General features: G+C 43.6%; 1 protein-coding gene across 2 annotated transcripts in view; it reads left to right on the forward strand.

Annotated features, from left to right (window-relative positions):
* Nucleotides 1-639: 639 nt before the first annotated feature.
* SLC4A4 (solute carrier family 4 member 4) overlaps nt 640-13311 on the forward strand; it is a 353735-nt gene continuing 341063 nt past the window's right edge. For both annotated transcript variants that reach the window (XM_027087718.1, XM_027087719.1), the window contains exon 1: nt 640-2184. The gene's annotated coding sequence lies outside the window, so the exon portion shown is untranslated. The remainder of the gene's footprint in view (nt 2185-13311) is intronic.

Raw genomic sequence — 13311 nt, forward strand, 5'->3', positions numbered from 1 at the left:
TCCTAGTGTCTCCTGAGCATTGACTAAGGATTTTAAACACACCACGTTTTTTAAAAAGGTACATGAGTATATACCTACTTCCCAAGCAGTGGTGAGGTACAATAGATCTATTCCAGTTTTAAATACTGGAAAGAAAAGTCTTTTCCCCTGGTACTTCCCTAATGGCACAGTGGTTAAGAATCTGCCTGCCAATGCAAGGGACATGGGTTCAAGCCCTGGTCCAGGAAGATCCCACATGCCGTGGAGCAACTAAGCCTGACCGCCACAACTACTGAGCTTGCGCTCTAGAGCCCGCGAGCCACAACTACTGAGCCCGTGTGACACAATTACTGAAGCCCGCGCCTAGAGCCTGCGCTCCCAACAAAGAGTAGCCCCGCCCCCTCCTCCTCGCAACTAGGGAAAAGCCTGCAGGCAGCAATGAAGACCCAATGCAGACAAAAAAAAAAAAAAAAGCCTTGTCCCCAAATTATTTCCCTCCAGATTCGCCCCCCCCCCCCAAGTCTTATTAATTACAGCTTAGCACTGAAGGAAGGTTTGGAACCAAATCTTTGGAGCAGGTTGTCAGTATGTGATATTATTTCTCTTGGGCTTTATGTGCTTTGGTGGCTATCCTCAAAGATGCAGTTTGGTCAGTGACTTCCACATGTGTATTATATATATAATATGTGTTAATAGGCTTATATAGGCTTACGTCATATACCGTGAGGCTCAAATCCATTAAGTGGCTTCTCTCTAGCAGTACTCAAAACATTAGATGGTGTCTGTGCTGACGGTCTGTTTATAGCTTAATGGTCTACTTAACTGATCACGATGGGGCTGGGTCATCGATATATTATTAGTAGTATGTGCTTGGCAAAGGGGACTTAAACTCTAATTGGCCTTAGGAACACAGTAAATACAATAATCCCTTTATATCCTCAAGAAACTCCCTTGGATGGCTTAAAGATGTTTCCCAAACTGCTTGAGGACGACAGAAGTCCAGTGACATAAGCGAAGGACAGGTTGAGAGCCGTGCCCTCCCCAGGCATCCTCTGCTAAAGGTGTACGATGTCTTAATACTGTGTGCTGGCAGCACTCTCGCTACCTATCTTCCTCAAGTTTTATAAAGTAGCGTCAAGAGTGACCTGGGGCTGGGAAATGCCAGCAACTTCAGTTCTGCAAGAGAGAATAAGCTCTCCCCAGCGGGGAACTCTAGCGAACAGGGCAAAAAGCTGGTCCTCGCAGCCCGCTCAGGGCGTGAGAGAGACGGAACCCAGGAAGGCGAAGGCGGCGGGTCGGGAGCCGGGTCCTCGGTCAGCTCCAGCCGGGCGCTGCGCGCAGAGCCGGGGCCCCCGGCAGAGGCGGTGCGGCGCGAGGCCCCTCCCCGCCGCCGCCGCCGTCGCCGCCGCCGCCGCCGCCACCGCCGCCTCCGCCGCCGCCGAAGCCCGGGCTGCTGACGCCGAGCGGCGGCCCGGAGCGGTGGGGGCCGGGCGCGCGCGAGCGAGGGCAGGGCAGGGGGCTGGCCGAGGCCAGTCGCGGCTTTAAATATGGATCGCGGGCTCGCGCTCGTGGCACAACCTCCGCCACCGCCGCTTTCTCCGATCCCCCCGCCCTCCCCGGGCTCGCTCCCGAGGGGCGTCCAGGCCGGGCACCGCCGCTGCAGTGTTAGTTACTGGCAGAAACGTTGGCAGAAACGTCGGCGATCCCCATAAATATGCAGGAGCTGCAGAAGGCAAAGTAGAGTAGACGCCCGCGCTCTCCCACACTCACTGGCCGCTCACCACGCGGGCCGTGTAGATATCTATCCCCCGCGCTATCTCCCCCATTTTCTCGCGGGCCGTTCAGGTTCCCGTCCTGCTGGCTCCGAGGACCCTCCCGCCCCAGCGCCCTCGCCCCGTCCTCGCCTCCCTCCGCCCCGGAGCGCGCACCCACCCGGGCGGCAAAGTTGTGACTACTTGGGCGCGGGTGGCTTGCGCCCCGCTCGCTCCGCGCCTCGCACCAACTTCCCGCGGTTCGGCCCCGCCGCGCCCCGAGCCCGCGCCTCCGGGGATCCCGCGGGCCCCCAGCTTCCAGCCCCGGCGGCGCGCCGGGCAGCGCTTCGGTGGCGGCGGCGGCGGCGCAGGCGGTGGCGGCGGCGGCGGCGGCGGCTGCAGCCCCACACTCAGCCGCCAAACTGGAGGAGCGACGGAAGCCGGACCCGAGGAGGTGAGCGCCCGGCCGGGGCCGGGGAGGGAGGGTCGGCCGACTCCCCCGCCTCCCGGCGGCGGCGGGCGCTGGGGCGGCGGGCCCGGGGCAGGTCCCGGAGGGGGCTCAGGCGGCCTCTGGCGCGCGCCGGGAGGGAGAGAGAGGTCAGTTGCGGGCCGGGCATCCCCGGGGCTGGGCGCTGGCGGAGTGTGCAAGCCGAGGACGCGGAAAAGTACTTTTTTTCTTCTTCGCGTTTAGAGGAAGAGTTTGGGTGGTCCTGTTTCTCCCCCACTGTAAAGCCCTCAGCTCGTAACCCGGCGTTGCCGCCCGGACTGGGGGGCCACTCTACCCCGCGGGCTGGGCTCCGGCGCAGTGACACGTGTGTTCCTGTGAGCCTGGGTGGCCCCAGTGTGGCTGGGCACCTGCTTGAGAGGGTAACGTCCCCAAACCCACTAGCGGGGGAGGCTTGGGGGGGGAACTTAAGGTGCCGCCGAGACCGCGGCCCCCACTTCACTGCCAGCTCCGAGATGGAGCATTCACATCTTTCCTTGGCACGCCGAAAGCGGGGGTGAGTCAGGCAGATTCTCTGCAAGTGGCACACACACAATTATTTGCAATGGATTTGGAAAGGGTAGGCAGAGGTTAAACTGGGATTTCTCTTGGCCGGCGACAGTGGAGCTCTTCCTCAGGTACTGGGCAGCATGTGCGTCTTGGCAAGAAGAGGTGATTTCTTTTTTCTTAAGTGCATTTTACCCAGCCTTTGCCAGTCCGTTAATAAGAGTCACCAAAGAAAGGCAGGAGTTGGGAACTACATCAGCAAACTGCGGCAAGCACCACAAGCAGGAAAGTTATTAAAGAACAAAAGAACAGTAACAACAAAAAAACCCGGAACTTGACATGAGAGATGGAGAAGGAAGCCATTCTACCTCTGTTCTACCATCGTAAACCATTTTTTTAAAAAGTTCCATCTAAAACTTCTGTTTTGTCCACCCCTCATTCCTTCTACAGGCCTTGCCTTCATAATTGGCCTGCACCAAGCTCTTTCCAGGCTTGATGATGAAGAGCACTTTGTAATTCTGGTTTACCCTCCTCATTTCTTTTCCCATTTCACTTCAGTGCTGGAGAAAGTTGCTCCCAATGGGAAATCATGAACACTGGCCTGTGCCAAACACACATTGTCTCAAATCCTGGAACAATTCCTTTCCTAAGAGACACTGCATTGTAACATATTTCCCTTTTTCTCATGTATCTGGGACTTGGAGTTCGAATACTACCTGAATTAAATTTAAGTGTACATTGCTCAATACGGCTTAGTTTTTCATTTTGGTTTGAATAGATTGTTCAAAGCAGTTTAGAGCAGTATTCAGTAGCTTCTTATGGCCAGTGTAATGTCTTTTGAAAAGGTTTCTGACTTAAGAACTCTCTTCCTTGTATCCATCACATTAACATTTAAGTAATTTTCATGGTCATTATGGCACTTAGATTGAGGTTATTAGTATAACTTCAGTCAAAGAAAGCATGCCTACTTCTTTTTCTATAGCTTTAACAACTGGGGAAAAAAAACTTTTACTTTCATTTTAAAGTTAAATGTAGTGATAAGATTCTGTTCTCTTTCTATTACATCTTGAAATTGAATAGTTTTAACTTTATCTCAGGGTCTCTGGTAAGATGACAAAAACCTCCTACATATATGGATAGAGAGAGGAAAATAGTACTCTTACGAACTCTTGAGGCATAGGGTATTTATCAGAGTAGAGGTGGGAGGGATAAGATGGGATATTTTGATAGTTCCAGGCATGTCTACCTTTGTGAAAACAGAAAACTAAGAAACCCCCAACATTTTGCATGAAGCTGTTTTCAAAATGAGGTTTTGGGTATCATTTAATGTTTAGGGGTCATTCTGGAGCCTTACTAACATATATGTATCTCTTTCAGTTCATTTTGTTAACGTAAAATGCCTTTAAATGTTTGAATGTTAGTGTTATTAGTTTAGTCTTTTAAATGATTAGAATATGTTTTGGGTTTAGAACAGTGTGTGAAAGCGATACAGGGAATCATATTTAGAGAAAACATTGTGATAGAAACGGGTAACCTTTGGGACAACTTCCAGCACACTCTGGTGGTAATTTCATTTTTCACTTAGCTCCAGCAAGTATAATTTTAAGGTTCTGATCCCTTGTTCTGATAACAAGGTGGATAGCTTACAAGGTCAGGCCATAGCTTACATCTTAAAGAAAACACAGCACTTGAGGAAAGGAAATACACATAAGTTTTTGAATCATGTAGATAATCAGGTTTCTCTGCCTGCCTCTGAGGGCGCTGCAGTCCGCGAGGACTACTATTGTTAGGGGAGAGAGTCCTGTGAGAATTCACTGCTACTTAAGTGTGGCAACACACATCATCTACTTGTTTTGGAGCGCTTCTTTGTTTGTTTTTAATGTGAATAGAAGCCAAGACTGGAGTTGATAGCTATAAAGATTGGAAGTGGAAAGAACAAACTGAGAAGAGAAAAATCTAATGATGATGAAAGTTTCTAAGGAGGTTTTCCTTGATTGCTAAATGGAAAGAATCAGGGCACATGATTTGATGGGACAAAAGAAGCTGTAAGTGGAACACCTATCTTGGTTCTCACTGTTGCTGCAGTTTCTGAGGCCAACCTGTGATTTATGACGTTTATCTATGTTGGGGAAGCCATTTAGCAAAACACATAGTTTAGGAACATCCAGGAAGTTAGTAAGACTTTTACAAAACTAAATTAGATCTTGCTACTTTCAGGAACTTTTTGCATAATGCAGGAATTCTAAGGGAGGGGAAGAATAATGTTTTTTTCATATAAGATCAGGGCTTAGTTGTACTTCACATACACTTTTTTTTTTTTTGCGGTACGCGGGCCTCTCACTGTTGTGGCCTCTCCCTTTGCGGAGCACAGGCTCCGGACGCGCAGACTCAGCGGCCATGGCTCACGGGCCCAGCCACTTCGTGGCATGTGGGATCCTCCCGGACCGGGGCATGAACCCGTGTCCCCTGCATCAGCAGGCGGACTCTCAACCACTGCACCACCAGGGAAGCCCCTCACGTACACTTTGCCTTTCTCCCAAGAGCTAAGCATTTGATATGTTTATGTCACAAATAGAAAATATGCTGCTGTCCTTCTAACATTAAGATGATATTTTATATCCCCTGTAGTGCACACCGTTAGTTATTTTTGCAGCAGTGGAGATGGATTCTTTTAACCCACCTTTTACCCAGTTCTTTTGTCTGATGTACATTTACACACATGCACATGCACAGGTGCACGAATAATACTCATTTGTAGAGTTAGCCGATTTTATTTTATCTGAAACCATATTTATGACTGTCATAATGATTTTGTGGCAATGACTTTTATTGCATTTCTCTAGTCTCAGCAGTGCAATGGCATTTCAAACAAGGCATCAAAAGGACAGCCAGCTATGAATGGTGATGGATTTATTTACCTGCTGTGACAAAGAAGAGAGAAAACTTTTTCTTCCAGTCTTCTTCATGATGTTCATAATTTCATCCCTCAATGATAAGGTCTTACTTGCCTTTGGATTAAGTTATATGTTCGAAAAGATGGTGATAGAACTAATAATGGTGAAACCATGTACATCTATAGTTGTTTTCAGAAGCCAAAACATCCATCTTTTTCTGCTTCCCTAAAAATTAAGTAGATGTAAGGGATTATCATGCTTGTCGAAAAGATGAGGAAGTTAAGACACAGCGAACTTTGTATGCTTTTCTTAAACTAAGTGGAAAATTATTGATGGAGGTGGGAATGAACATTTCATCTTTGAACTAGTGACGCCTGTTTATTGAATGACTGTTATCAAATGAACGAGTATTGTTTTTAGTCACAGCTTTTAAGATACTAAAGCAGATGAACATTGATCTTGGTGTAAAGTGAGAGTTTCCATTCCTGTAGGTAATTCTGTTCAGCGGAGGCACCCACCTGTCTCCTCTTTAGTTCAGGTCTGCAGTGCCCGCGGGTGAAGCTTTCAGTTTGTGTGTGCCCGTTCTAGCTCCAGGCTTGAGAGCTAACTTTTGTTTTTCATGGAGACTGGATACAGAAAGAAGTTACATGAAATTAGGATGTAAAAGGAAATAATCACCAACTAGTATTTCACGGTCTTTTTGTTTTTTTTTACTTTGTGGATTATTGTGTAGAAAAAGAGTATCCTTTGTTTCACTTGAACTTCTGTATTGGAAACATTAAAAAAGTTTAAAATAAAACTTTTAGTATACATTTTTGGGGGATTTGAAAAATCAAAATTAATAAAAATACAAAATGACAAAGGAATATATTCTTTGAAACTGATACGATGTTCTATGAGTGACACAATTAGAAAAAGTGTACATAATGTCTTGGGTAAGAAGTTAGCAGTTGGACTAACAATGCAGGGGACACAGGTTCGAGTCCTGGTCGGGGAAGATCCCACATGCCGCGGAGCAACTAAGCCCGTGCGTCACAACTACTGAGCCTGCGCTCTAGAGCCCTTGAGCTGCAACTGCTGAGCCTGCGTGCCACAGCTACTGAAGCAAATGCGCCTAGAACCTGTGCTCCACAGCAAGAGAAGTCACCGCAATGAGAAGCCTGTGCACTGCAACAAAGAGTAGTAGCCCCCGCTAGCAGCAACTAGAGAAAGTCCGGACGCAGCAGTGAAGACCCAACGCAGCCAAAAAAAAAAAAAAAGTTAGCAGTTTCTTTTCTTTTTTATAAATATATTTACTGCCTGATATTCTCTTACACTGTTTGCAAATAAGTAAACTTGTGGGATCTGCAATTTTATGTTTGTTAATTCTAGCTTTGGCCTGGAGACCTAGTATTCACGGATAGGGCCCAGTAACAACTCCATCTATTTGGAACTCCTATATTTGGCATATTCTTCCTGCAAAACAGCCTCTGAGCAGGCAAAATAGAGGGTTAAAAAAAAGACATCATTAAAGAGGATTCACTTTACTCGTAAGACATCTCTCAGATTCTGTTTACTCTTTAATTCAGATACAGTTCCAGCTGCTGATTATAACATTTCTAATCCTACAGCAAACAGAAAACTACAAATTAGGAGATAGAAATGGCCTGATATTGGCAGTTGCATGGATAATATTGAAAAGTGCCAGAGAACAGCTTGGTAGTAAAGGAAGAGGTAGACTAACTACTAATAGCAGATGCAAGAATGAAAGAAAGCCTGGTGGTTTGGACTCTGCGCTGCCCTGACAGCATCACTTCATACATTCCCTTCCCCCTCCTCCCCTTCTTTCTTTTCTTTCTCCTTCCCGTCTTCCTATCTATTTACATTTTTATTGAAATGTAACGTGTATAGAAAAGTATGCATGCCATTAAATTATAAGTAAATAGCTCAGTGATTTACCTAAGTGAATACAGCCCTGACCCAGCACCAAAGCCAAGATGTAGACCATTGTCAGCAGCCAGAAACCCCCTCCTTCCTCCCCGCCAAGAGTAGCTTCCCTCCTGACTTCTGGGACTGCAGGTTACTTTTACCTTTTTTTTTTTTGCAGTACGCGGGCCTCTCACTGTTGTGGCCTCTCCCGTTGCGGAGCACAGGCTCCGGATGCGCAGGCTCAGTGGCCATGGCTCACGGGCCTAGCTGCTCCACGGCATGTGGGATCTTCCCAGACCGGGGCACGAACCCGTGTCCCCTGCATCGGCAGGCGGACTCTCAACCACTGCGCCACCAGGGAAGCCCTACTTTTACCTTTTATTGAACTTTCTACCAGAAAAGTTGTATATCCTTGTGCCTGCCTGCTTTTGCTCAATGTTACGTTTGTGAGAATCATTCACGTTTTGTGCATAGCAACAGTTTGTTTATTCTCATTGCATTACAGTGTTCCACTTTATAAGAATGCCACAATTTATTCATGATGGACTCTTGAATAAATTCACTCTTGATGGACATTTGAGTTTTTTTCCAGTTTTTGGTTATTATGCAAAGTGCTGCTCTGAGCATCATTACGTATGTCTTCTGGTAAATGTGGGAATTTGGGATGCGTGTGTTGTGAGTTGGATTGGTGAGCTAGACTTAGTAGATAGTGCCTTCCTTCAAAAGTGGTACCAGCATCTTACGAGAGTTTTGGCTGCCCCACATCCTTACAAACAGCTGGTATCATCTCTTTTTAATTTTAACCATTCTAGTGGATGTATGGTTGTATCCCATTGTGGTTTTAATTTACATTTCCCAGAGTACCTTTTGTACCTTTTTATATGTTGATTGGCTTTTGTTTTTCTTTTGTGAAGTACTAGTTCAGGGTTTTTGCTCATGGAGTTTCTGCCCAGTTTGTTATCCCAAGTTACAGATTTTAGTACTTGGCGGGTAAACTTACCTTATTTGTTTAGAAAGCTAAGCTAACCAGACAAACTCGTTCATCAGTGTTTCTGTATAATAAATGAAATAAACGGGTGAAGAGATTGGAAACATCTTTTTTTTTTTTAAGTGAAAGTGAGTTTATTCAGAGATACACATTCCATAGGCAGAATGTAGTCCATCTCAGGAGGTGAGAGCAGCCCAGGGGTATAGGGTTGTTAGCTTTTATGGGCTGGGTTATTTCATAGGCTAACAAGTGGGAGGATTATTCCACCTATTTTGGGGAAGGGGCGGGGATTTCCAGGAATTGGGCCACTGCCCACATTTTGCCCCTTTATGATCAGCCTCTGGACTGGCACCTGTGGATGTGTCGTTTAGCATATGCTAATATATTATGATGAGCATATACTGAGGTTCAAGGTCTCCTGGATGTCGAATCTTACAACCATCTTGGGCCTAGTCGGTTCTAACCAGTTTTTGTAGTATCCTGTTTGATTAGAAACATTTTGAACTTGTAAACACCGTAGTCTGGATCTGTGAAACTGTGTCCCTAAAAAAAACAGCTTTAACACAATGTTCGAAACCATACAGAATGTGGCCTCTGTGCTTACCATAAAAGTAGAGTACCTTGTTATGTGGTATTGCCCAGTGACTGATGGAAATGTGCATTTGGAAGGTATGAGTTGGAGACCAGGCTCTCTTATTTGTGAGTTATTTGATTCGGAGAATTTAGAAAATCATCTGTAATAGATCTCTTGTTTTTTTCATTAGTATTAAAATAGCTGTAAAACCTAATTCATTAGAGGTATTATGGGAGGCAGATGAGGTGGTATTTATAAAACCTTGCTCAGAACTGTAAATGGCTATACATATTTTAGTTATTTTTTTATTGTTGTTGTGTTCTAAACATATCTTACTTGTGAGTTGAATTTCCAACACTGAGAGCAGTTCCTGACATAGTAATAGATGCTTGTTTGCTGAATGAATGAACAACACACTTAAGCACCCTTTTTGAGCTGTTAACTCTGCATGCTTCGAACTGTGTTTTACATTTTTTTCTCTAGAACTTTTACTTTTTATTGCTAAAGCTGAGTTGGGAACCGGGTTTGTTAAACATCAGCTTGAAAAATTGAGTCTAGTAGCCAGCAGCTTGAGATCACCCGTTTCACTATGTAGCTCATATCAAATTTATGCCTCCAAATAACACACACAGGACCTGGAGAATCCTTGAAAATGATTATAGTGCTCTTTACCCCATGGGTGAGCCCCCAGAGCTTACACATGGAATATTTTTTGCTTCTATAAATAGAATGCTGGCCAACAATTTCCAGATTTAAAATCTTGTAGTGGGTTTTCCAGTGCTGATACCTTGGAAACCATGTTTCGTGAAAAATGGAATATTTAAAGATGAATAACAGCTGAAAACTGGAGCTTGTAGAGAGCCCTTTCAGCTTACTATGGTTAAGTTGGTTCTCGGATATGTTGATTCTATTATCAGAAGCAAACATGCAGCATATACCTTATGAACATTTGTGTAAAGCAGCGATTCTTAATCCCTTGAAAGGTCTGATTCTCAACTTTGGTTTGACTTTCTGATCCTTCTTTTTCTTCATATGAAAAGGAGTTTAGTGCCCTGTATTTATATTTAAATGAAATAGAATGAAAATTTGTATGATTTTTTTTTTTGGAGAATTACATGATAAACAACAGTAGGTATCCCTTTGCAAAATCAGTCTTGCCGCAGAAGAAACTTGGACTTTGATATGGAAATCTAATTAGATTTTCTTACCCAAAGACTGATTTTTTCCCCTTTTTTCTTATATTTGAGTTTTTTGTCTTTTCTTTTGAGAGCTGGTGGTGGTAGTGTTGGTTGGTTGGCTTTTATCATTTAAGTATAACTGTTTTGTGGTACTCAGATTACTGAGTATCTAACATGTATTGCTTCAGAATAACATGTCAGTTTACATTTTATGAGGACGTTTACATTTTAGGTAGCATCCCTTGTATGTGCTTGACCCGAATGTGGCTGCTTTAGGGTGATTTACTGGACAAATGGAATCATCTGGAATAGTAGACAACTTTTGTTTTCTTGTTACAGATATAATGCTATGGAAAATTGAAATAAATACAAAGGGTAATTATAGTGAGTCTTGTTAAACTACTGTTTTAAAAATAGTGAATTTCAGAAAACCTCATCTTCTGTTCTGGGTGATTTCATTCCTGTGAGAAGTTAAAGTGGATCCTTTAAAAACAAAAGCACCCAGTCATGTCTGGTTATTGCTGTGTTAAAAGCTGTAAGCAGGACTCCTCCCTTTGGTGTCTACTCAGCACATATGACTTTAAAAAAGAAATTGAGGCTATGGATTTAGGGAAGAACAACTATTTAAAGAATAGGATTGTGACAACTATAGTATCTAAACTGATATCCCATGAGAGTGGAGTGAGATTAGCTCTTCCATATCTCCTGCTTTTCAGCATGGAAATCTGTTGGTCTCTATGGCCTGATGGGGAGATTCCTAATGTCTTTAACACAAACCAGGCTTTGGTACCTTCTACCCCACAATGATCATGAATGAAGTTCTGAAAGTGTTATTTGTGAAACATGTTTGTTCCGAGTGAGGACTGAGTGAGATCATCAGCCTGGAAGTTTGACTGTATCTTGAGTGTTGATGGCTGCCCTTCTCAAACCCTCCCCTTGCGTGTTGCATGTTGACCGCAGTTGCTGTGAGACCTCCCAGCAGAACTGCTTCAGAAATGCCTTCATTCCTTTGACCTCTAGAGACTGTGTCCTTAGGAATGTGAGATGAGCACTCATGATGTTAGCAGAGAGTAGGGCCTCATGTTAGGAGTTGGCTAAAGTACTGATTACAATCACCTTTAGAAAATTGCTGAGCGTTAACAGATTGAGAAGAAACACACAGCTCACACGTTTGCAGTTTTACAAGTTGAACTCCTTTGCCAGGGAAATGAGAGAAGGTGGATAGGAAGTGTCTCAAAAGATTTAGATAAATGAGATCAGATAATTTCCCTTGAAAAGTACATTAAGAGATGAAACTAAAACACCCATCCAGAAACATCAGAAGAAAATATAATTCAAGCACTCCCAGTTTTTCCTGCCAAAACATTAGGCAGTGAATTGTACACTCTATTTGATCACTTTATTGCTTACTGCTCTGCACTGCCCTGTTTCATATGGGTTCATGTTGTCTTCCTACACTTTCTGCTTCCTCACTGTAAGAATTGTGTCAGGGTATCTTTTGTGGTCCTCACAGTGGATAGCATATTTTATAGTGAAAATACTTATTTAGTGGAATTATAATTAGTTACTTAAAAAATCTGGACAGACCAATCAGAGATGCCCAGTCATTACACTCAATTTAATTTAAAGTCTATTTCTTCTCGAGAAATTCCTCCAGTGTAGTAGCTCTGATCATTGCTGTTAGGTCTTTCAAATACTTCTTGTGAAATTCGTTGTCATGAAGTTTGGAATCTGGTAACTTTGGGGATGAAACTTTTGTAATGAGGGTTGTGATGTTTTATAGTTCCTTGGAAAAATTACCTAACCGTTCTATTTAGATAAGACTCTATTTTATCTGTTCTCTGAATTGGACACAGTTTTATGCACTAATTTTTTGAGATTAAAAATGAGTTGCTAGCACTTAAAAAAACTTTTTATTTTGAAATAATTGTAGGCTCACAGGAAGTTAGAAAAATATAGTCCAGTTTTTACATAGCTTTGATCCAGCTTCCCCCAGTGAGCACTACTTTTAAGATTTCTAAAAAGGCATTTACCTAAAAAAAAGTTCAAAAGGAATTATAATTTTTTTTTTTTTTTTTTTTTTTGCGGTACATGGGCCTCTCACTGTTGTGGCCTCTCCCGTTGCGGAGCACAGGCTCCGGACGCGCAGTCCCAGCAGCCATGGCTCACGGGCCCAGCCTCACCGTGGCATTTGGGATCTTCCTGGACCGGGGCACGAACCCACGTCCCCTGCATCAGCAGGTGGACTCTCAACCACTGCGCCACCAGAGAAGCCCAGGAATTGTAATTTTGTGCCTTCTCTGAAGAATATGTAGCAGATAGTGTAAAAAAGGCAAAATTAGGCACATCTAGTACTTTCTGGGTTTCAATTGGCAAATCTGAGTGGGCATCTCCTGTGGTAGGCAAGGGGAGAGTCATTTATTCACGTATGTATTCACATCTGTGAATTTGGTGTTTGCCTCACTCAAATCATTCTTTTATATTGTACTGATCGTGTTGAACTAGGAGGTTTAAATCCAGATGTTGTTCTCATAAAATCTTTGGAAGATATAATACAAATATAAATGAGGAAAATAGGACTCCTCTATGGTACTGCTGTTAGGGCACTGTGATAATACTGGGTTTTATGTAAAGGTGAGAGAATATCATTGCACTATGTAGCTATGTGTTAGGTGTATATTATTTGCCTTATCATCTATGTGCCTTATAATATGTGTGAATGCGTAATATACTGAGACATTTTAGAACAGATGTTTTACTTGTTATATATAGAATAGTATTTCCAGTGAAATCTCAATGTTTGATTATTTTTTGGTATATTGATAAATATTACATTTGAACACATACTATTTGAATTCAGTTATCACCTCTTAATAGGGGTCTTTTAATGTTGAATGTCTGTGTTCATCCTTATGAGCCTTACCTATATGGCTCCCTCGAAGGTTTGGTCTTGCACCTCAAGACAGACATAACTGGGAAAGGTCTAGAGAAGTGCACTGCATATCATGAGAATAGGGGGCTGTCTTCAGGAGAACAGACAGAAACTGA

The sequence above is a fragment of the Aethalodelphis obliquidens genome, unplaced genomic scaffold (assembly GCF_003676395.1).
Source record: "Aethalodelphis obliquidens isolate GAN/ISIS:26980383/991018 unplaced genomic scaffold, ASM367639v1 scaffold59, whole genome shotgun sequence".
NCBI classification, from domain to species: domain Eukaryota; kingdom Metazoa; phylum Chordata; class Mammalia; order Artiodactyla; family Delphinidae; genus Aethalodelphis; species Aethalodelphis obliquidens.